General features: G+C 42.3%; 1 protein-coding gene across 3 annotated transcripts in view; it reads right to left on the reverse strand.

The window, feature by feature from the left end:
• The window catches only part of FOXP2 (forkhead box P2), a 576,890-nt gene that overhangs the window by 485,684 nt on the left and 65,457 nt on the right, over positions 1 to 25,749 (reverse strand). For all 3 annotated transcript variants that reach the window (XM_020789698.3, XM_078376822.1, XM_078376823.1), the window contains one exon: positions 5,025 to 5,136. The gene's annotated coding sequence lies outside the window, so the exon portion shown is untranslated. Of the gene's footprint in view, positions 1 to 5,024; positions 5,137 to 25,749 lie in introns of those variants that run through there.

Consider the following 25,749-nt stretch of genomic DNA (forward strand, 5'->3'; position numbering starts at 1 on the left):
GTGTTAAATTAGACACAGATTACTGAAAGTCAAGAAGATCAGTGTTCTGGATGCAATGAAGGTTTCAGGACCAGTGATCACCAACAATGTAAATTAAATCATTTCCTCTTTCTAGTGCCCATATCTTCACCTACAGTTCTGGGCTTATTGCCAAGCATAATATTAATATTCTCTTGCAAGAAAGCTGTGAAAATTTGCCAATGTAAAAGGCTGGCAAAATGATTTGCCCCTTACCCCTTCTAATACAGATTAGCTATGTTCCGTCCAACATATATACACATATCTTCCTAACCTACCATGAAGTCCTTTGAAAATCTTCCTCTGAATTTAAGAAATCTGAAATACTCAGGAGGAATTTTGGCTTTAAAATTGCTATGCTCCAGGCAGAGTTCCACTGAAAAATTCTCTTCTCATTTGACATTCTGAAGCTTGTATAACTTATATAACTCCCATAATTCCCTGGGCAGCATGCTGGAAGATTCTGGGAACCGTAGTCCAAACAGTGATTTCTCCAAGTTCTTCCTAATTCCTTATTTAACCTCTAAATAACTATGGTACAACAACTCTCCTCTATTTCTCTGCCTCTCAGAGGGAATTGACACAAACAAAATCTGCTTTAGTATCTCTAAGGAAAAAGGGGTTCCTTACTTATAACTCTGGTTCTTCAAGTGGTCATCTGTGAATTCACACTAATGGGTTAATCTGCGCCTGCGCAGAGCAGCCTCGGAACATTATGGTGCCAGGGCCTCCCACACGCTACCCTTAACCCCGCCTCCAGCACCGAGTGCCTCAGTTCCGTAGAACAGTCCACCACTGCCCAGCATGCAAAAGGCACACGTGAGAATGGGTGGGAAGTGTGAATTCACAGATGAACACTTGAAGAACCAAAGCCTCAACTCTCTCATAACCTCTTTTTCTTGTTTGTGGTCTCTGTGAATGCACACTAATGGTGACTAACAAGCTGACTTACCCAGAGGAGGGATGTCACGAGAGCACAGAGGCCAGAACAGCGTGACCCACTGAGGTTTCAGCCTTGGCCCAGGCATTGAGGCAGTAGTGGGAAAGAAAGGTCAATGACGTAGCCCACGTGGCTGTTTTACAGATGTCAGTGAGGTCAACGCCTCTCAAGAGTGCTGTCAAAGAGGCCACAGCATTCAAGGCGTGAGGTAGGCGTGGGGAAAAAGTGGGGAGCACAATAGGCTGGCTTAAATGAAAATAAGACATCACCTTGGGAAGAAAAGAGAGGTCCGGACAAAGTGTCACCTTGTCCAGGTGGAACTGAAGGAAAGGCGGGTCCACTCTAAGAGCAGCCAGCTCTCCTGCCCGACATGCTGAAGTGATGGCAAGAAGGAAGGCACGCTTCAAGGTGAGGAGCCACTCAGACGCTGCAGCCAAGGGTTCAAACGGAGGCTTCATAAGGCAATTAAGGACAAGCTAAAGGGACTACTCTGGAGTGGGGGACCTGTAGGCTGTTTCAGAGTGGGATGGCGGAAGACGACGCTGCCTCCGAGGAGTGTGGCTGATGGCCAACTATAGCTCCCTTATAAACTTTCAGAGTGGAATGGGAAGGGCCACGTCAGAACAGGTGGAGTAGAAACTGAAGGACCTCATCAAGAGAGGTCACCTGTACAGGCAAGAAGCGAACACACAAAAGGCTTTCCATTTGCAGGAGTAAATCAACGTGGAATGCTTACGTGCATGGCTTAGAACATCAGCTATAGAGGGGGAAGCCTCCATGCTGCTAGGTAAAGGGAATCCAGGTCTGGATGAAACATTTTGCTGCAATGCAGAGTTAGCAGGTGAGGAAACAGTGGAAGGCGGATATATTCTGTGCTCTCTTGCACAGGGCCGATAACCATGGCTGACGGGACCACCACGGGGTGATAAGGATGGTGTCCGCATTGTCTTGGCAGATTTTGACAATAGTCTTTTGTATGAGCGGAATTGGAGGAAACATATACAGCAGGCCAGTGGTCCAGCCGGTCGTGAAGGTGTCCCCCCAGGAGTGATGACTGATCCCTGTCCAGGAGCAATAACAATTGCATTTATTGTTGTCCACAGAAGCAAAGACATTTACCAGCGGACTGCCCCGATGACGACAGAGGCCACGAAAAACCCTGTTATCAAGTGACCATTCTTGAGAGCAAGACTGGAGCCTGCTGAGAAAGTCCACAAGGACATTCCCTTAGGAGACGACATGAACTGCCACAGGATAAATGTGGCGGACATAACACCTATCCCAAAGATCAACAGCCAGGTAAAGCAAGGGAACAGAATGAGCGCCCCCCTTCTTGTTCACATAAAAGACAGCCGCCATATTGTCCATAGCCACCTGGACTACACGGCCCACCAGCAAACATTTGAATACCCAAAAGGCCTAGATAATCGCCAACAGCTTGACGCAATTGATGTGCAGGCATATCTTGGCTGCAGACCACAGGCTGCGAACAGCCAGGGAGCCCGAGTGCGCTCCCCATCCAGTCGGACTGGCACCCGTGATTAGCTGCACCAATGGGGCCAGTGGGGCGAAGGATCTTCCCACCGGGAGGTTTGACGAGCGATTCCACAGATCAATTGGGACGCCAGTTTGACAGTGGCCCCCAGAATTTTGGATGGAAGATCAAATGCCACGTTGAACAGCTAGAGGTATCAAGACTGAAGGGACCTCATCTTCAAACGGGTGGTACAGCCGTGGTCGATGCCATGAGGCCCAACAGGCGCTGAGCTTGAAGGGCCGATACCATAGCCCCTTGGCGAAAAGACTCCAGCATAAGCTGGATCTTCACTATCCTGTCTCTGACTCTGGTGGTGAGATCAAAACGTGCCGAGTGATCAAGCCCGGAGGAGACCATGGGCTAGCCTGTGCTGCTTGAATGACCTTAATTGAGGTGTTCCCCAGTTTGGTGAGCAGCTCACATGTGGGGATGACAAGGCCTCTGGCATACTCCTTGTTCCCCAACAGTATGCTAAGGCATACCAACTCCCGCTGGGATGTATCAGCTGTCAGCAGCAACAGCATGGTCTTCTGTGCCATATGCGCAGGCTTCTGCGTCTTCTTTTTCTCTCTCTTTGAAACTGATACCAAGGGAAGCTTCAGTGTTGATACCGTAGCCATTGACCTCAAGCCCAAAGATGAATCATGGGGCTTGGGCATCATCTTAGGTCCTTTTGAGGCCTTAGGAAGAGGTCGAGAGCCTGAGACTGAGAATGCCCCACAGCTTGGGAAGATTTTATAGGGGTTCCTTGAGACGGAGATAAAGACTTATCCCACAAAAAGGAGTGGATACGCTGAAGCCTCAATTTAAGGGCCAGCTTAGTAAAGTTCTTACAAACCGCACAAAGAGCCAGCTGGTGTTGTTCCCCCAAACAGAACAAACAGCAGGAGTGCCCGTCGGAAAGGGCTATCTTGTTGGCCAGGTCTCACATCTCCTAAAGAGGCCTAGAATGGCCATAAACAAAGTTATGGCTCCCCAACACAAACAACAAACAATTTTATTCTTTCCAAAACTCACAGCGAGAAGAAATGTTGAGAGTCTAAGTCAGAAACCTGGGAGGTCCACAAAAGGTAAGGCATATATCTTTCTGACAAGGAAAAACGGAAATTTCCTAACGAGGTGCTGCTGCAGTGGTGGCAAGAAAGGAACTGAGGCACTCAGTGCCGGAGGTGGGGTTAAGGGCAGCATGTGAGAGATCTTGGCACCATGTGCTTAAGCTCTGGAATGTTCCAAGGCTGCTCTGTGCGGGCGCAGATAAACCCATTAGTGTTCATTCACAGAGACCACAAGGAAGAAGAAAAATTCTCTGAAGGTAGACTCAAAAACCACTTTGGGACAGACTGCAGAGCAGTCCATGGCTGTCAGAGTATTGAGACAAAGGGTGTCCCCTCTTCCTTCTATTGCCTGTCCTTTTCCAGCAGACAAGAAAGACTACAGACTCTCCTTGCCGGATATGACAAGAGGTTGCTTAGGGAATGAAGAAAATGAGAATTCTTCTAAACACACAGGATATTGTGTAATGTAGAGGGACCCTTTATTTGCTTTTTCAGATCCTCTCCCTTTCCCCATAACTAAGGAAAAGAAACATGGGGCTGGACACTAAGATGAACAGAATCACTGCTCAGCATATTAAGGTCACAGGATGCTGTGTATGTGATGGGCCCTCCAGGAATATTTCTCAGGCCCTTTCCTTTAAATTAACAAGGAATCAGCACTTGATTTTGAAAGGGGATGAATACATGCATTAAAAAGGGGGAGGGGTTTCAGGCTAAAACTGCAGATTTCAACGTGTCAGGCAGAGGTTTCTGACATTTATTCTCCATTTTAAAAATTTTAATTTCAACACAGATTCTGTTAGTTGTGAAATCCAAGGGTAACACCCACAATTCAAGAAGCAGTTGGCCATACAAAGTGACAGCAGATGAAAAGAAAGCAGCAGCTATAGCTGTTCCCATATGCATGTATGGTACTTTTGTGGAGGAATGGGCCAACCAATATCCCTGTGTTTTGACCTACACTATTTACCGAAAACAAAACTAATTATAAAATATATGCACATTTTTCCTTTCTCTCATCTTAGTTCAGGGATAATCTAAGACAAGTTATCAAACTCTAGAAAGGAGTAACAAACCTAAAATTTCTTCTTAACTTTTGTTTCATTGTCTTTCTCACAATCTCCTTCAAAAGCTTTTAACCCAGCACCTGAAGTCAGACAGAAAGACACCTAAAGCTTATAAAATAAGCGGTAGATAATGGAAGAAATGTTTTCTCTAAGAATATTTCCTATCACCCCAAACTATTTTTCCCAGATGTTAAAAAAAGCTTATTGTACTGGCTTCTCAAACAACTAATCTAAAATCTTGCAGGAAAGAGCAGAACTACGATTCCCACCTATCCCCCAAAATACTCACAGGCAACTGTCAGCATCATCCCATGTTATGTTAACTATGCAGAGAAAACCAGTGAACAGTACAGTATTCAGCACTAGGTTAATGCATTTTCACTCTGAAGGCCAGTTAAAACACTCACATTTCTTCTGGGTCTTCTTTTATCCTAGTTTGGCATGTAAATCACTCTTTAAAATGTACTTGGCATTGAGGAAGTTAGGAAATAAGGTCCTTTCAAAGAGGGTGAGTTGTATCTGCATAGTAAAGAACACAAAAAATATATATAAATCTAGTAGTTAAAAAAAACATTTTAAAAACATTTCCCATGTCCTTTTGCTTGCTACTGAAAAGCTGTCCCATGCATTTCTGCAACATATTAAGTTCAGTACACATGTATCTGTATACCAAACATTACTTTTACTATGAACATTATTGAGTTGTGCATAAAAAGATAGTAAATAAATAATAAAACAAATAGGCACAGGTAAATTTTCTCTAATGTGTAATGTATTGAAAAATGAACGTTGTTTATATGTTTGTTGGGTATATATAAAGGAAAATTCCAGCAACCAGTGCTTTCCTACTTAATGTTTATGTCTCCTACCCACCTTTCCTCAGTTAACCTTTCTAAACCATCATTAATCCAGTTATATATTAGATGTTTTGAAGGTTTCACGAACTCTAAATTTCCCTTCCAAACCAAATAGTGCCAGCCCATGCAAACAAATGTTATTTATTTATTTATTTATTTATTTATTTATTTATTTGATTGATTGATTGATTGATTGATTGATTGATTGATTGATTGACTGACTGACTGACTGACTGACTGACTGACTGACTGACTGACTGACTGATTTTTATCCCGCCCATCTAGACCAAGGGTCTACTCTGGGCGGTTTACAAATTTAAAAACAGTAAAAACCAAAAAGCCCAAGATGGCAAGGTTTAAATAATTAACATATGGCAGTTAAGATACGGCAGGAGGGAAAGCCTGCTCAAATAGCCAGGTTTTAAGTTTATTCCTGAAGACACCCAGAGAGGGAGCCAAGTGGATCTCCACTGGCAAGTTGTTCCAAATGCAAAGGGCCACTGCTGAGAACGCCCTACTCCTTGTTCTTTCCTTCTGGACCTCCCTCAGCATTAGCCCCTCAGTCGCCCGGCCTGGCTGGAACGGGTGACTCTGGCAGAACTCAGAGGGAGAAGGCGCTCTGCCAGATATCGAGGTCCTAAACCGTTTAGGGCTTTATATGTCATCATAAGAACTTCGAAATCAATGTGGAAATGAATGGGCAGCCAATGCAAGGCAGCCAGAGTGGGAGAGATATGTTGGTACCCTTTCACCCCTGTAAGAAGTCTGGCCAACGCATTTTGTACCATCTGAAGTTTCCGTGTCATTTTTAAAGCAGCCCCACGTAGAGCACATTACAGTAGTCTAATCTTGAGACTATGAGTGCATGGGCAACGTAGTGAGCGCTCCCCCATCAAGATAGGGACTCAGCTGGGCAATCCGCTGAAAGTGGAAATGTGTGGATCAGACCACTGACGACACGTGGGTCTCCATGGTGAGCGCCGGGTCCAGATGTACACCCAAACTGCAAACCTCACTCTTGGTGGTAAGAGTCACCAGATCACTGATGTCTGGGACACACACCCAAAGGACCTCCGTCTTGTCTGGATTCAGCCTCAGTCCCTTCACCTCCATCCATTGCTGAACAGCCCCCAGGCAGCACTCAAGGGACGAAACAGCATCCACTGTTGTTGGAAAGGAGATGTAGAGCTGAGTATCATAAGCATACTGATGACACAAAGCCCCACATCCCCTGATGACCCTTCCCAGCAGTCTCATATAGATGTTAAGCAGCATTGGAGAGAGCATTGGAGCCCTGCAGAACCCCACAATTGAGGCTCCACAGGGCCGAGAAACTCTCTCTCCAACCTGCACTCTCTGGGGACGGTCCTCCAAGAAGGAATGGAGCCAGGCAAGAGCACGGCCACCAATTCCCAACTCGGAGAGCCTCCCCTGGAGAATACGATGGCCGATGGTATCAAAGGTGGCTGAGATATCAAGGACCAGCAGAGACATTTTGCTGTGAGGGTTCAGTATTTACCTCAGGCTTACCAGACACAAATACAGGAGTCTCTTGTTCTTGAAAAACAGAACTGGGATTTATTGGAACATCAAATAAAGAAGTATCAACATTCAACTTGTCATTTGTCTTTTCTCTCGTCGCCAACGGGTCCAAAGAGGGTATCCATGCTTCCTGATAAAATGGGTTAAAACTAGGAGCGTACCAAGGTCCCTTGGGAAATGGGTTCACTTCACCCGGTACCTTCCCTTCAACGTCTACTTCAATCAAAGGTAATGTCTCTTCGTCTCCCCTCTCCAAGTCTGAGGGGTCGCTGTTAGATCTACACAATACATACAGTTAAATCTACACAACAGATTAAAGAAATACCCCGCTCTCAAATGAAGAATACCCTAACACAGTACTCTTCATGAGCTACTGCTGTCACTCACAACCCAAGTCCAACAAAAAGGGGAAATTCCCTCTCAGCTCGACCAATTGCTTTTGTCTATAATAAAACAGTGGTTTGTATAGTTTCACTATTGTTCACCTAGCCATAGCAGGAATGGAAACCTTTTTAATAGACCTAGGAGGACGGGCAGGACCTGGGAAGCAGGTTTATTAATGTTAGATAAGACGAGCCTAACTCAAGCTTGAATTTTTAGATTTTCATTACTTTTTTTCTGAGATGGAGGTGTGAAATTGTTTTACAAAATCATTCCTTCTAATAATCATAGTTTGAGAAATAAATTTGAAAATATCTCCCTGCCTTCAGCCACCAAAGGAAATATTTGCTTCTAGAACTTATAGAAAATTGCAGAAAATACTCTAATCAAAGTAGAGGGAGGGCAGCTAGGATAAAAATGCAAAACCCTCAAAAGCTCACTGAATCATGGAAAGAAAGTTAGAATCATGTACCCTCAAGATACATATAGTGGTACTTCGACTTGCAAACTTAATTGGTTCAGGAAGATTATCGTAAATTGAAATGGTCGTAAGTCAATGCACCATTTCCCACTGGAATGCATTGAAATACAGTGGTGCCTCACTTAACGGGTGCCCCATTTAGCGACGAATGTTTTTGAGATCGCTTTTGCGATTGCTTTGCGATATTCCGTATGGGGAAAAATCGCTTTACGATGATCAGTACCCTGTTTCGCTTACCGATCATCGCAAAACGATGATTTTTAACAGCGATTTTTTTTACTTAACACCTCTATCGTCCGGTTCCGGCTCAGCCAGGCAAGACGCTCATGGCTACACAGCGGTGATTTTATCTTTATTTTATGTAATTTTATATGGTTTTTATAGCTTTTGTTTAGTTGAAGTTCCTATTCTACTTCTTGGCTGAAGGCATGATTTTAACCTTGGTAAAAGTAAACACAGAGATAATGACCACTGGAGCTGCCGAGATATATTAGAAATACCTCTGTACAACAGAATTACACAACTGCAGCCTTGGGAAGAAAACAGAAGAAAATAACACCGCTACTGCGGACAGTAAGCACCTGCTTGAATCAAGTCTGCAAGAAAAACATTTACTTTGTTTAAGAAAAGCCATCTGCCTTCGGGGGTTGTTTGGCATACAGCAGGGGCGGATCCGCTGACTCCGTCAATCTACAATTGACTCACAGTGAGTAAAAGTCCTCCAAGGAACGGGTAGAACAACCTGCCCCTTTAATGGTTTATGTTTGAGTGTTTACCGGAGCTAAGAAGTGTTTTTATACAGCTACTACTGACCGTAACTGTGAAACCCACATTCTTCTCCCTTTGAGTGGTAGTTTGCACCTGCAGAAGTAGAAGGGGACACTAAATAAGCTTAATTTGTGGAGTATAACTATGGTCACCACTAGGACCAAAAAAACTTATGGCAAGTTAAAAAAGGCTCCCAAAAAGCGAAATCAGAAATCTATAGCAGACTTCTGTGTGGTCTCAGATCAACGTGAACATGTACCCTCCTATAATCAAAGGCCGCTGAGGGAATTTACATCAAGTACCCCACTTACTACGGACAATGTAGGCATAAGTAATGGAGAGACATACCAGGGGGCTGCAGTCGGAACTCCGCACTCCGGAGGAGAAATTGGCAATTGGTCTCTGGACCCAGAACTCCTAGAGAAGGCTCTCTCTGCCTCTATGGAATCATTCTATAAATACTTAAATCTATCAACACCTGGGCCTAAGGAGAACCATATGGAAGGAACAGTAGGCCCCCAAGATGCTCAAGGGCCCGAGAGTGAACAAACTAGGATTATTTACACCCAACTACGTGATCAGTGTCTCCTCTCAGCTAAATCCAACCAGACAATTTTCAATAATCTGCATGATCTAAAGAAAGAAATCGCTGATACTAAAGCAATACTACAATGCATTGCTGACATGATAAAGTTGGGGATTTTAAAAGCAGCACCCCCCTCAAACCCTCAGAATACTGAACAAAGAGGACTTCAGGCAAAAAAGGAGCTGGGTACAAAAGATCAAACACACAAAGATAACTCCCTAGCCTTTAAAGGTCAGAGTTACCCACAGTTATCAGAAAAAGCAACTCAGGACCGAATGCCCATCTCTGGGAAGACCCCAAAGGCCTGGGCTGATCCATATGAGCGAAATGAGGACACAGAGGACACAGAGGGACCTGACCTAACATCCTCTAATCTAGAGCTAATAACCATAGACGAATGGTGGGGAAACACCCCAGAAGAACCCTATCCCCAGCATCCACTTGCTGTGACAACATGCAAGGAAAATATACAGATTAAAAAACCCCAATGGTCAGCAACCTCAGACAGTGAAGGGCCCACCCCTGCTGAAAGCCCATCACTCAAGCCTGTGAACCACATCACCATCTACAACTGGCCACTAAGAAAACCAAATGGCACCTGGGCCTCCAACTCAGAAGTATTGCGGACAATAACAGAAATTCTGGGCAAGGATTGGGATGCTCAAATGAACACAAAATGTTACTGCATCTATCCCAGCAAGCCCGGGCAACTAAGAGGCAGGGTGCACTTGATCTTCGCCAATAGTGAACAGGCCCATCATTTTTGGAGCCTGTTGTACAAGTTTGAAAAAATAGCAGTATCTTTCAAATGGGGAATACATACAACTTACTCAAATATCAACCTAAGACCGATCACAAAATTGGACACCTACAAACTAACAAATACATCCAGAGAAATTCAGGTTCCAGAACAAAGAGATGGCCCCACAGCCGCTTCCATAAGGAAGATAACAGCCGAAAAACCTAGCTATGACCTGTACAGAGATAGGGCTGAAGCCTCCACCATTTACAACAGATCACCTTCCAAAACCAAATCAGATGGCAGAGGAAAGGAAACGCAGATCAATGTTGCAACCTTCCCAAACAATATCCCAATTAACAAGCCTCGTGATCTTACAAGCAAAATCAAAAACCAGAGTAATCAGGTGAAAATGCTCTCAAGGCCAAGGCATCTTTCAAAAGGTATTACATCCTCCAGAAAAAATAGAATATACCATCCATACAAAGAGAAGTTACATCCAGCCTGCTCAATGGGAACTATTTCCGACTCCACCTCTGAGTGGCATATGGGCAATAGATATGCCCCTTTAGTAGCTTATCCCCAGAACTGACTATTGGAAGGCAAAAAATATAAACATCTTAAGAAGCCTTTGTCCAGGAATATTGCATGGGGGGAAAACAAACAAAAAGTCCAACTCCACAAAGATACCACAGTTCCAAACACAACAACGACTACCTACCTGGGTAGAGCTGAAAGATATCCCTTTAGCAGAGAGACACAAAGAAATCAAAACAACAAAGACTGGGCCCGTAAAGATTATCCTTTTCCCACACCAGTTGCTCCCCTCACCTACAGAGGATGTCAGTCATCAGATGTATCCCTGCCTGCTCTGGAGAAGCTAACGTTATACAAGGAAGGGAACCCCATTAAAATGCTCTCTGCCACAAGAGGGGAAATGACCCCAAAGGCAGAACAACTGAACATTCAGGAGCGAAATGAGGCACCAGACACTCAAGAATCACGGTGTGCCCCAGAAAGCAACCAAACATCTGCATCTAAAATTGAACTTTTATCATGAAATGTGGCAGGTTGGACCAGATGTATCTCCCAAACCCATGATACTCCTTTCTTTCGTAGCAAATATGACATCATTCTTTTGCAAGAAACTTGGTCTGACAAAGATATAATTCTAGATGGTTTCAACTCTTTCATGGTAAAGGCAATCCCAGGGCGCGGACCGGGGAGACTGAAGGGGGGACTGAGCATCCTGGTATCAACGGCTCTGAAAGTGAAATCTACGATGAAACCCCCCCTGAGACAGCTGGCCATGGCAGTAGTACTTACAGGAAGTATGAAAACCCTATTGATTATTAACATATACTTACCTCCCACATCCAGAAAAGCTGAAACAGAAGGAAACTGGACAGACCTTGAAAACTATGTAAGAGAGCTTATCATGGAACATCCGGATGCTCTGGTCCTGACTGGTGGGGATCTAAACGCCCGTATGGGACCAGATGATGACTATCTGGGAACCAAATTTAAGATGATAGCCAACATAAGAAATGATAATGTGGGGACCCTGAATCAGGAGAGGGCATCTAAGGACCAACATGCCAATTATGCCGGGGCCTGTCTGTACAAATTTGCCTACAGACTGGGCCTCTCAGTTTTAAATGGCACAATCACAGGTGATACTCCAGGAAAATATACATTTATGGCAGCAACTAAAGCTAGTACAATTGACTACATCCTGGTGTGCAGGGGGCTCCTTTCCATGGTCAAAACTCTCCAAGTACTTCCTTACATGGAGGGGGATCATTTCCCCCTACATCTAAGTTTCCACCTAAACGTCAGAGATTTAGACACAGAACCAAGATATCATACTGAAATTACAGCACTAGAAAGAGTGGGTTGCCGAGTAAGATGGTCACCTAAACTGGCACAAAATTTAAAACAACTTTTAACTTCGAAAAATTTGATTGATGCCCTTAATCCAGTAGGAAGCCAGACAGTCCACTGGAATCCCATAGATAAATATGAAACTCTCCTACAACAATTACAGCCACATCTCGTCCACTCATATAGCAGAAACCTTCAGAATTCATATAACCGATCCAAACCTTGGTTCAACCAAAGCTGTAAGGCAGCAAAACAATTAGTTAATCAGACATACCAGGAATACCTGAGAGCAGAAGACCATGTCAAAAAAGAGGTCCTCCTAAAACTACTGGTACATAAGAAAGAATACATCAGCAGATACATCATAGTAAAAGAGAACACACGAGAGAACTATGGAGGAAGGTGATTGAAGCAGCAAAAGCCAAAAATCCATCCCTTTTCTGGAAACTAATCTCAGGCAGACTATCAGAGCCCAAACACCCATTATCCTCTTGTATTCCACCAGGTAAATGGGTATCCCACTTTACAAGTATGTATGAGGATGTTATTGTACCCCCTTCTCCAGTAATGCTTGGAAGCACTCCCAAATGGCCCCCGGTGACCCCAGGCGAAATAATAGCTCATATAGATCAGTTAAAAAATGGAAAAGCCCCAGGCCTTGATGGCATCCCACCAGAACTCCTAAAAGAAAACAAGACATGGTGGGGCTCTTTTCTAGCACCTCTCTTCACCCATATTAATGACACAGGCCAAATCCCGATATCATGGAAAACGGCCACAGTGGTCCCATTTTATAAGAAAGGGAAAAGGGAGGATCCAGCCAACTACATGCCAATAAGTTTGCTGAATATTATAAGCAAACTATATGCAAGGCACCTCCTAGACAAACTCCTGGAGTGGCTCGAAGTAGAAAATATCATTGGGGCAGAACAAGCAGGCTTTCAGCCAGGGAGATCCACAATAGAACAATGCCTAATTATACAGCATCTTATAGAGAAATACTCAGCCAAAGGAGTAACATCACTCTATGCTGCCTTTGTGGACTTTAAATCAGCATTCGATTCTATATCGAGAACACACCTCTGGGACAATCTATCAAACTCATCTATACACAAAAGACTTCTATATCTAATCAGGGCCCTACATGAAGAAACATACCTGAGAGTCAGGTGCAGCAGACAGGGACACCTCACGGAATCTGTGCAAACGCACAGAGGTATTAGGCAAGGCTGCCTGCTGGCACCAGCATTATTCATATTTTACATAAACGACTTATCAAGCTGGCTTAACACCGCCGATCTCCATTCACCTAAACTTACAGATAGAACAGTGCCAGCCTTACTCTATGCTGATGATACAGTAATTCTATCCAGAACCCCCATAGGGCTGAGGAGGGCACTTAAGAAGCTTGCCTCATACTGTGAATATAAATCATTAACGATTAACTATCAGAAGACCAAGATAGTCGCCTTTGGACAGAGACCCAAGAGTAGGTCATGGCAAATAAATGGACACAGTATCGAGCAGGTGAACAGCTTCAAATATCTGGGGGTAGTATTACAGGCCTCAGGATCTAGGCTTCAGCATAGTAAATTTGTGGCTGATCAGGGAGAAAGATCGGCAAATAGTATAGTAAAATTCCATCTCTCCCAAGGAGGGTCCTTCATACCGGCAGCCCTCAAATTGTATAGAGCAAAGGCATTAGCCCAGCTGCTGTACGGCTCATTCATGGGGCCACCCAGTTCTCACTTCGCACCACAAGAAATAGTCCAATCCAAATTCTTAAGAACTATACTCCAGGTCCCAAGATGCGTGTCAAATGCAAGGATAAGGCTAGAAACAGGATGCCTTAAAGTAGAAGCCTGGATTAGAATTCAATCTATATATATGTGGCTAAAGGGACAGTTAAATCCAGAAGGCCTATTTTCCTTATTATTTAAAGATAACTATCAATCTAAGTGGGTTAAATCGGTCCAGGGCTACTTGGGGAAAATTGGCCTCTCACCTCAGGCACTTATATCCTCTGGAATAGAGCAGGCAAAACAAATAGTTAAACAAAGAATAGAGGACAATGAATACCAAACAGACCTTTCTAGCATCCAAAATATGGCAGCACGGACTTACATCAAAAATTGTATGGTACCGGCCAAATACTTAACAACTTTGGAAATTAAAGGAATTAGAAGAGCCTTTACTCTGGCAAGGTGTTTGGCCCTCCCCTCTGCTGTACTAGAAGGGAAGTATAAAAATACCCCTTTTGCTGAAAGGTTATGCTCCTGCCACCTGAGGGAGATCGAGACCATACAGCACATGTTCTTCACCTGCCCATTGTATGAAGCAGTGCGAAAAGAGACTATAACCCCCTTAATAGATAGATTGCCAGGACGTTCAGAGGGAAATAGGCTAGAGTTCCTTCTCTCAGATGTTGATGTCCAGATCACCTGTCGGGTTGCGAGGTTCTGTGTAGCAATTCTTCGATTGCGGAAGTTAAATACCAATTAGATTGCCGTTCCCAGTTGTATGTATGCCAACATGTTCTAATGGAATACTGAAAGTTAGAAATTTTAAGGTTTTATAAGGTTTTATACTTATGTGACTGGTCTAAGGACTGTAAATAAACTATTGATTGATTTTTAACAGCTGATCGGTGGTTCCAAAATGGCTGCCCGCTGTGTTGCCTCGCTTTAAAGGCACCGAAAATGGCCACCGCAATGGAGGATTTTTGCTTAAGGTTAGTTTTTAAGCTCATAGGAATGCATTAAACAGGTTTTAATGCGTTTCTATGGGCTTTTTAAGATCGCTTAGCGATGTTTTCGGTTAGCAGCAATTTTTGTTGCACAGATTAACATTGCTAAGCAAGGCACCACTGTACAATTAATCCGTTCTGGCCAAAGAAAAAAAAATCACATACACAAAAAAATCACTGCAAGACCAGTCAGAAAGATGGTTAATCCCTTCCAGCCGAAGGGGGAGGGGGAGAAAAGCAATCAACCGTGCAAGACCCGTTGCAAATGCAAACAAGAGAAAGCAAAAAGCAATCAACTGTGGAAGACTTAATGCAAAGAAAACAAACCAAAAACCAATCAACTGTGCAAGACCCATTGGAAATACAAACAAGAGAAAGCAAAAGGCAATCAAGCAGATCATTCAAGATCAGAAATGGGGGAAAAAACCTAAAAAGCAACCAAACCCCTCAAGACCCATCAGGAATGGGGGTGAATAAAAAACAAACAACCCCCCAAGACCCATCACAGCACAGAAACATAACCCCCCAACTCAAAACCATGATGCAAAAACACCCAGAACAGTTTTTAAAAAGCAGAAAACAGCACCTTACTGAAGCCTCCCTGCAAACACACACACACACACACACACACACACACACAGAAGCAGAAGGAGACAGTCCCAAGCCTCTGAAGCCTCCGACGATCTCTAACTGCTGGGGCAAAAGGGCTACAAAGAAGCAGCCTCATCGCCACCTACAGTTAGTGTCGGGATCTGCAAGATGAGGGGAAGTAGGGGTCTTGCAGATGAAGCCTGATTCGGGATCTGCAGATGAAATCTCCCTCCCCTCTTGACCAGCAAGGAGAAAGGAGACGAGCGCTCAGGGATATGTTTCAGGGCAGGATCCGGATGAACAAGGACAGCTTACCCTCAGGCCTCTGTCCAGAGGAATCTCCTCCTCCTTTGCCGCGCCCCCTTTTTTATTGTACTCTACTACCTTTGCACTAGTTAATCAATACAGAGGTAACTAATTTCCTTGAATACACAGCAGAATAACCAGAGTGCTGGTAAACAGAGACAGCTAATTTCCTTGAATACAAAGGCATCAGTAAACAGAGTGGTTGGTAAACAGACAGGCTGGTAAACCGACAGTTAATAGTAAACAGACACAGCTAACTTCAAATACACAGACGATGTAAACATTCGTCAGGTAGACACTTTAACTACATTACCCAGAGACAATAGACAGCAGGTTAATGATCATCCTTACTGGAAACTAGTGACTTGCAGTTTTAGCATGATGTCTGCTACTAGCATACAGATATATACATTTATATACATTTATAATATACATTTGCTACTGCCATAGATATATACATTTTAAAGGCATACAATTTCCCCACAAGTTAGAAATTTGAATTTCCCGCCTTTTTCTGTTCATAAGTGGAAGCTCCGGTTGCAAGTACTGTAGAAGCAAAATATTGCAGACAGAGCTGGTTGTAACTCGAAATGGTCGTAAGTAGGGGTATTCGTAAGTTGAGGCACTACTGTACCATGAAGGTATCAAAAGTCTCTCCCACCATTTTATAGGGAAGTTTGAACGGGAGAGGGGGGAAAGTAAACACACTAACAATAAACCTCTTCAGTCCAAAATTAGTAACTAGTCCCATCCCTAGATTCTTCAGCACTATGTAACCCAACAGATGAAGGTGTTTGTAGCATGGGATGAAATGAGAAATTGATTTTTCTCCCCTTCATTCCCTTACTTTCAGAAGTACCAAACAGCACAATAAGGTTTCTTGTCCAACCTAACTTGAGCTTTGACCAGGAGCTCTTGTGATAGAAGTTCTTATTTTTAACTCTTAACATCAGCTTTGTTTGTTTCTGCAACCAATAGACAGGACAGCCACCTAAGAACAAAACTATACGAATTAATCATTACAGCATGCTTGAAGGAATCTCCAGTCGGCACGAATATATTAGGAATATAAAGAAAAAAGGAACATGTACACACACTCAGATTATCTAAAAATTGACCACTACCCACCCAAAAGCCATGGGATGCTCAGCTGAGAAGAGAAACCAAAGAGAATGGGGCGGGGGAAGACCCTAAGCGGATTGTTACAACACTACACAATATTTTTACAAGGGTTTAACCACAGAAGCATACATTCTGTAAAGCTTGCATCCACCAGAGCTAGAAGACACCTAGAAAACAAGGGGTACTGTAATTAGACTTTGAGTATAATAAAGCACACATCTCCCTATCCCAAACTTATAGCCATTTACCCCAACTCACAAAAATAGAAGATATACACTACTCTTTTCCAGCAGTACTGTTCAAATCCAGATAGACATAAAGTTTTATGCACATGGGTTCCATAAAGCCAAAGAGCTGTTTAGATTTGTTGAGTTCCAACAACCAATTCCAAGAACCAATGCCTTTCTTACTCCTTAACATTATGTTCCTGAGGCTTAGGGCTAGGTGAGGCAATAGCTACTTACTTAGATCTACACCTCAGCAGGCCTATGCAACTGGTTTCAAAATTATACATGCCCTCCCCCCAAATGATACAAGTTGCCATCTTCTACAGCCCAACCTTGGGTCTACCGATGTTCTCGCCAGCCCAGATAGTACTGAAGGTTTGTGGGAGTTTTAGTCCAACAACCTCTGGGGACTCAAAGTTTGGAATGACTATGTTAAAGTATCAAAATGTCTTCTAACCAACCAATAACATAATTATTCACATCAAGACATGATTATTAGTCTTTCTCTAACAGTAAAGCAACATACAGTTAAAGATCACTTCTCTTCAGTAACAGTTATTCATGCAGAAGTGGCAAAATGTATCTCTCCCATACAGTTTACACCAAATCTACGAATAACAAAAGACACCCAACATGCAGACAACTTAATTGGAATAGCAAAGGAGTGGGAGAAGACAAGCAGGTGGAAGAAATAATTTTCAGCTTTTACTTTCAAGGTCATTTGGTTGTGAGCAGTTAGATCAGAGAGAAATTGTTAGGTTCTCCCTTTACAGATTTCATGTCTTGGTTTTCTAACTTAATTTATCTTCATTATAAGGTTCACCTTTATGCGCATGCTGGTCAACATTTGTGTTCTGAATTTTCTTGCCCAGCAACCTTTGAAAACACATACTGGGTACTTTTACATTTCTATGTGGTGTTCAATATATATCTTTTCACTTTCATCTCCACAATACCAGCAATGCTTTTGTTGTATTTTAGGATATGCACAGATCAATGTATATTTCTTCAGGGAAGCCTTTTGAACTCTCAAAGAATGACTGATTGACATCAGGAACAAATACCTTTTGCTGTTATAGAATAGCATGTCATTTATAGAAAATCCACATTAATTAATGCTATCCATGTCTATGAGATGCATCAAAGGACTGTAGCAGGTCACTCATAATGTACTATAATACATGGAAAAACACCTTGGTCTATATTAATGAACCAATGTCTCTATTCAGTATGTCTATTTTTTCACGAATAAAAAATCACCATTATGCATACATTTTAAATTAGACTCTTTAATACCCTGGTTTTCAAGTTATCCAGCTCAATGTATTCGCGAAGGCTTTCACGGCCAGGATCTAATGGTTGCTGTGGGTTTTTCGGGCTTCTTGGCCATGTTCTGAAGGTGGTTTTTCCTAACGTTTCGCCAGTCTCTGTGGCCGGCATCTTCAGAGGACAGCAAACACCTTCAGAACACGGCCAAGAAGCCCGAAAAACCCACAACAACCATTATCCAGCTCACTTATAGCTACAAACTATGTCAGATTGATGAAAACATCTCTAGAAGGACTTTTCAGGTTTAGAAATCCCTACAGTTTTTCTGGAAGATATTTACATTGAAGAACACCTGGTCACACACACAACATAAATTGCATGTTCTGGATTATGTTGCATAAAATTTTGTATCTCCCCAGTTTTCATATGTCTTTTAAATAGTGTGTGTGTTAAAAGTAAGAGCTTCTAGAAATTAATACTACTGGCCTAATTCCGTTCCCCCAAAAATCCCACTGAGTTGCATAAGATAACCTTTTACATTTTGGATGGAAACATTGTCAAAACAAGTTCTGGTGAATTTTATGCATTTTATAGCTCTATTATGTCCAGGTCTATTGCTATATTTTATCATGGACTCTTAATTCTTTCTTTCATTATTATTTTACTGTCATAAACCATGAATCTACTATTTAGACAGGCTTCAAACTAAATCCTACAGGGGAGGGAGGTAGCATTCAAAGAAAAACAGAACAAGTATTGGAATAAAGACTCCTAAAATATTTACCAGAAACTGAGATGGACACATAAGAACCCACTAGCAGACCCACAAAAAGCTAACAAGGAAGCAGAAGAAAGGAACTACCCATGATTTGAAAGTCTTTATACCAGACAACAACTGAAGTCCCTGAACACTGAGTACTGGAGCATATTGAAGAATTTGAGAAGAAAATCTATCCATGTTATATAGATGTAGTAAAGCCTTTGACTATGTAGATTATAAAAATCTATGGATCATTCTAAAATAAATGAGTATCACCACATTTGATTGTTGTAATATATAAGCTATACTCTATCATTAGGCAGTATATCAAGAAATCGATTTGCAACAGGCAAAGGTATTAGATACCTTACTACCCTACTTACCTATCTGTTCAATTTATATGCAGAAAATATCATACAGAAAGCTGGATTACATTCAGATATAGGAGAGTGAAAATCGGTGAATAAAACATCAATAATTTTAAACTAGCAGGTATCACTGGTAGAAAATAGCACTGATTTTAAACAACTACTGATGAAAATAAATAAATGCAAAGCAGGATTGCATCCAAATGTTAAGAAAGCAAAAGTAACTTATACAGAAAATCATATAAATTTAATTTTAAAAATGAATAAATCAAAATTGTTAAAAGATTTTACATAATTGAGTTCAATCATCAATCCAAATGGAGTATGCTGCTAAATCAGAAGACTGAGATTCAGAAGGTTAATTATGAAGGGATTATAAAAAAAATTCTCAAGTGTAAGGATGTGTCACCAAGGCCAACAGATTTCCTAATTGCTATGTATAGATGAGAAAGCTGAACAACGAATAAACCTCACAAGAAAAAATTATACTCATTTGAAATGTGGTGTTGGAGGAGAATCTTACAAATACCATTAACTACTAGGAGGGCAAATAAATTTATTTAGCATCAAATCAAGTTGCAACCTTCACAAGAAGTTAAAATGATTAAACTGAGGCTGTCATACCTTGGACTTACAATGAAACACCAACACTTGCTGGAGACCCAATATAGCTAGAAAAAGTAGAAAATAGTGGGGAAAAGAAAGAAACCAAACAGGATATGGATTTCTTCAAGAAAGGAAACTGGAGCCTTGAGTTTGCAATATCTAAGCAGGCCTGTTAATGACAGGTCACTCATTCATAGGGCCAGTGTAAGTGGGCAGTACATAACAACAGCAAAGCAAACTATCATCCGAACAGCTTGATGTCAATACTAAGAAAGGCTGTAGAACAGACCATAAAGCAGTTGGTCTGCGAGTACTTAAAAGGATTACTAACAGCAACTCTCATTTCTCAACATCAAGTCACACCAGACTAACTTAGCAGATCGGGAGAATGCTATGAATGCAGTGAACCCTGATTTCACTAAGGCTAAAAGCGAGCCTTCATATTCTTAAGATCAAGTTTATTAAACATGTGGCACAGAATGCCACTCTTCAGTTGATCTACAGCTCACTGAAGCATTATGTCTTGGGTTGCTCACCAATGGTTCCATATGAACAGAAATGAAAAATGGGGCACCACAAGGTTTTGTCTTGAACCTGTTAATGGTACTGTTCAATATCTTTGTAAATGATTTGAATGAATAAGTACAGAAAATGCTCCTCAAATTTACAAATGACACAAAACTGTGAGAGGTAGCTATTTCAGAAAACAAAATCAGAACTCCATATGTTCTCAAGAGACTGAAAAATAGTTTCATCAGTGAAAAATGCAAAGCTTGGCAATTGAGTAGGGAAATTCAAACGCACACAAATACAGGACTTCTGATACCTAGCTTGGAGTACTATATAGTGGTACATAGACTTACGAACTTAATGCGTATTGGAACGGCATTCGTAAGTCGAAATGTCTGTAAGTCGAAGAACCATTTCCCATTGAAATGCATGGGAACGGGATAAATCTGTTCCAACATTTTAAAAAAATACCAAAAATAAAAATAAAACAGAGCAAGTCCCATGCTGGGACTGTGAAAAACAACAACAAAAAACCACACACACATACAAAACCAAAAACAAGACAACACAGCACAGAAACATAATCTCCCCAGTCCAAACCCACCCTCCAAAACCCACCCAGAACATTTTTTAAAAAGGAAAAAGGAGCACCTTACCCGTCTGAAGCCTCCCGGTGCTCTGCTGTGTCCGCCGCGGCCGGGGGCAAGCGGCCAAGCGTCCGGCCAGCTCAAGCCTCCCAGCACTGGGTGACTGCTGCCTCTGATCGCGGCGGGGGAGACCCCTGAGAGGTCTCCCAGGGTTCCCTGCTGCCATCAGAGACCTCCTGGGGGTCCAATCGCGGCAACCTCCAAAGGCACCGATCGCAGTGGTGGGGGACCCCAGGAGGTCTCCAATGGCGGCAGGGAAGGCCTGGGAGACCTCCCGGGGTCCCCTGCCGCCATCGGAGACCTCCTGGGGGTCCCTTTTCCAAACCGTTGGGGCGAAAGAGCAGCCTCTTTGCCACCAACGGTTTGAATGGAACAAAAGAAGGCAGGAGAAATTTGAATTTCCCATCCTTCTCCCCTGCCTTTTTTCGTTCGTAGGTCAAGGCTCTATTCACAAGTCAATGCAAATTTTTGCGAATGGAGCCATTCGTTGGTCGAAATTTTTGTAGGTAGGGACGTTTGTTAGTTGAGGTTCCACTGTATATGAAAAAATCTAGAGTTCTTAGTAGGCCCACAAGCTAAAGATAAATCAATTGTGTGAAAGAATGATAATATAAAACAAATGCAACACTTAACTACATGAACAAATGTGTACTGTCCAGATCATGGAAACTAATGGTATCAATTGTTTTTGATGGTCTTCATCTGGCATAATGTTTTCCAGTTCTGGGCACCACAGTTTAAGAAGGATATTAATAAATAGAAACATTTTGACAGGAGTGTAGCCCACTTTTGCTGTTTATGGAACAGTGGTGTTTCACAGTCCTTAGTTGACAGTCAAAGTTCAGATAAATAACATCTGCTGATCTTCTCCTCTAATGGGACTAACAGAAACCAGTTATCAATGTAGGGGTACACTCTGGCACAAAGAACACAAAGATAGGTAATAACCACTGCTATGCATTTTGGTATCATGGAGAGCTCAAAAGGAAGGATCTTGAACAGAGCACAGCAGCCTCCAAGAAAAAGGTCTACCATGGAGGGGGAAATGGCAGCCTCGGTGACAATCAATAACTTGCTTAGGACAACGCATTTGTTGACCTCTATGAGGCTGAGAATGAGACAAAGATCTTTCTTAAAATAACTGTGCCATCAAGTCAATTCTGACGTATGATTATCCTTTCCAAGGTTTTCTAGGTAGAGAATACATAAAAATGGTTTGTCATTCCCTTCTTCTGGGTGCACCCCGGGACTGTGCAGTTCGCCCAAGACCACATAGGCTGGCATCCTAGGGAACTGAACCCCCAACCTCTGGCTCCACAGCCAGGTACCTAAACCACTGAGCTATCCATCCAGCCCCACCTTTCTGAAAGACAGTAGAATATTGGGAACAGAATCCTTGATCAATATCTTTTCAACCACTGAGGTGTGTGGTGATGCTGTGACAAAGTGTTGTGGATGGGTTTTTGATTAGAATAAACCCAGTGGGATCAAGTATGGAACTAGATGACACATATGGAGATGAATGCCCATCCATAGTGATAAGAGTCCCACATGAGAAAGAAAGTGTAAACCCTTTCTCCTGAGGGAGGCTGGATTAAGAAATGTTGTGGAGGAGAGTGTCAAACAACGGAAGCAATGGAGTCAAGATGGCAGAAGGGCAGACATGGTCAGAGAGAGGATGGCAGAAGAAGCATAAAAAATGGTGTTGATCCAACTCTTCTTAGATGTACCCAAGGACAAGGACATCCTATTCTATGCTGGAAAAAGGCAGATGTGACTCCTAGCTAAAGATGCTCCAAGTCAGGAAAAGGCTAGGCAACAAAAGTAGGCACTGAAGTGCTCACAAGCAGACAACCAGGGCAAAGAGATCTAAAGTCACAGTTCAGCATCAGTCTAAAGGTCAAAGTCAAATACATCTCTACCACAATCTACAATAAGGATTCAAAGTCTTCATTCAAATAGTCCATGAATCAGACACAGTTCAGGATTCTGGGGTCAAACATGCTGGAGACCGGTACAGGAACTACAAGGTGTGCTGTCTTCAGTGGCTAGCAGTCCTGAGGGCTTGTTACATCTGGGCTGCTAAAGCCCCACCTGGCACTTAGCTGGAAATGTCTGAGCAGTAAAAGCAAAGCAAAAAGCAAAGGGTGCTGCTTATATACCACCCCATAGTGCTTCAAGTACTCTTTGGGCGGTTTACAAGTTAATTATGCAGGCTACACATTGCCCCCCTAGTGAGCTGGGTACTCATTTTACTGACCTCGGAAGAATAGAAGGCTGAGTCAATCTTGAGCCGGCTACCTGGGATTGAACCCCAGGCTGTGAGCACAGTTTTGGCTGCAGTACAGCGGTTTAACCACTGTGCCACGAGGCTACTGCGCCACGAGTAAAGGGAAGAACTCTGGCCCTTGGATCTCAGTGGGTGGAAAAACCTCTTCCTGAAGAAGTCTCCACTACTGAGGAACCACTTTCTCTTAAGGAGTCCTTCCCTAGTACCCAGCATCTTGCCTTGGAACTTCAAGCCAGACTCATGCCTTCAGCTTTCTCCATTCCTATGCACAGGCAAGATTGTACCTTTTCCTCAAACTCAGGTTCCTGTTTCCCCAGAGGTCCAAGGTCTGTGAAGCTAGATAGTTTCACATCCCTGCTAGGTTCTGCAATGTTCGACTCATCCCTGGCTGACAACTCCCCTGACTGAGATGTGGCAGAGGAGGCTGGGGTGGGGGTGGACTGGCAGAAAGAAGATAAGTGAGAAGACTGCTTGAAGAACAAGTGACAATGTCAGGCAGCAAACAAAACAAACTTAAGTGACTTATGGACAGTAGCATAGAGGCAAACCTCCTGCCAAAACATCAAGCACAGCTCTAGTAGCTTCTGAACTGCTCTGCACATGCACAGAAGAAACCCATATATGTGAATCGTAGAGACAATTAAGAATAGCATTATTCCTTTTGCACTGGGCAAGGGTCTCTACGAAAATCTCTATGGGCTTGATTCAGGTTTCAGCAGACTAGATTGGACCTCCACACTTGAGATCACCCCCCTTTGCCTAATTTGCCTAATTAAAGAAGCGTCTTAAATAGTTTAAAAGCTGTAGTCATTCTGGAAAAGTCCAGAATAATAGGACTTTAATAAGATCTGCCACTCACTCACTGTCAAGTCTCCAGCCTTGATCTTTAATGTGCCTAACCTATTAAAACCACAATAAACTCAATCTCTACTTTAAAAATGTATTTCTTATCCAAGAAAACTCAATACAAAAATCTCATAAATTAAACCTTTTAATGACTTCAACCCTTACTCAGAATAAATTTCATGTTTTTGTGTGCTTTGGTATTATTTTTACTTAATGGAAACCAAGACTCTCTTACTTTGTAAAACCTTGTATTTATTGCATTCAATTTGCATAAGGCAGAATCACTACGAACAACAGAAGTTTTCACGGCCTGGATCTGATGGTTGTTGTGGGTTTTTCGGGTTCTTCGGCCATGTTCTGAAGGTTGTTCTTCCTGACATTTCGCCGGCCACAGAGACTGGTGAAACGTCAGGAAGAACAACCTTCAGAACACAGTCAAAGAGCCTGAAAAACCGACAGCAAACAACAGAATTGTTGTTTAAAATGTTAAATACATCTCTGTATTTAACAGTTATTTGAACAGTTATTTGGATGCTGATATTTTTACCTTTTCCCATAAATAAATATTAAGGGGGGGAGCAGCCCCTCCCCCAGAAATTCTTATCTGCATTTCTTTGGCAATTCAGTATGGACAACAATATTTTCTGAATGTACCCTATTCAGTCTTAGATATGTAATTATGTTCAGTTCAGAGTCTAGACATTATTGCCTTGCTAGTATTTAAGACTCCTTGTAACATGCTTGCTGTTTCAAGTAAGCTAGGCTAAATCTTGACCAGATAAATTAGCAAAGAATGCAATAAAAGCTGCAATAAAAGAACTTTATCCTCCAAACCTTCAAGTTGCTGCTAAATGAGATTTCTTTGAAATGCAGATCAGTTGAACTAGATTAGTGAATTTTAGCTCCTGTCAACATCATAACAAAATACAAATACAATTGTTCACTGGCCTTATCTCCATGCTTCCATCTGCTGCCTTGTTATTTACTTTCCTTGATTTACTATGCAGATCTAAATAAGGCACATCAAGGAGGGCTTACAACACAATGGCTTCTTAAGCTTTACATCAAGGTATTTGAAACTGAAGCCCTGAAAGGGCTGCCATCAAAGACATATCTCTAATGAACTTCCATATCAGAGAAGGTTTGGTATTTAATACTGCTGTGAAAAGAAAAAGCTACAAATCAGAATGGCCTATGAAGGAAAATGCCGGCAAATCTTGATGAGATTAACACCTACCAGAATTAATAACCCAATAAAAATGATATCTAGTTCCTTGAAGAGTTAAACTTCCAGCCTTTGCACAAACAATGCTTTTATGTCAGAATGTCAAAGTAATAATCATCTGTTGACAAGGTTAAAAGGTTAAAGTAGAATCCCCTCCTCTCCCTAACAAAAGCTCTAAATGCAGTGGGGTTTTTTTGCTTTTGTTTCCATTAAGGCACTGTTGACAAACCAGAGCTCCAGAAATTCACACAGTCAACAGCATTCCCACATTACTTTCTGTGTGTCATCAGAATTTTACAGTACTTGTAGTGAAGGAGGTGCAAAAAATTAAAGCAAAATAACAGTATGCAAATTTTCTTTAACAATTTAAACTATTTCCCT

The sequence above is a fragment of the Pogona vitticeps genome, chromosome 5 (assembly GCF_051106095.1).
Source record: "Pogona vitticeps strain Pit_001003342236 chromosome 5, PviZW2.1, whole genome shotgun sequence".
Classification (NCBI taxonomy): Eukaryota; Metazoa; Chordata; class Lepidosauria; order Squamata; family Agamidae; genus Pogona; species Pogona vitticeps.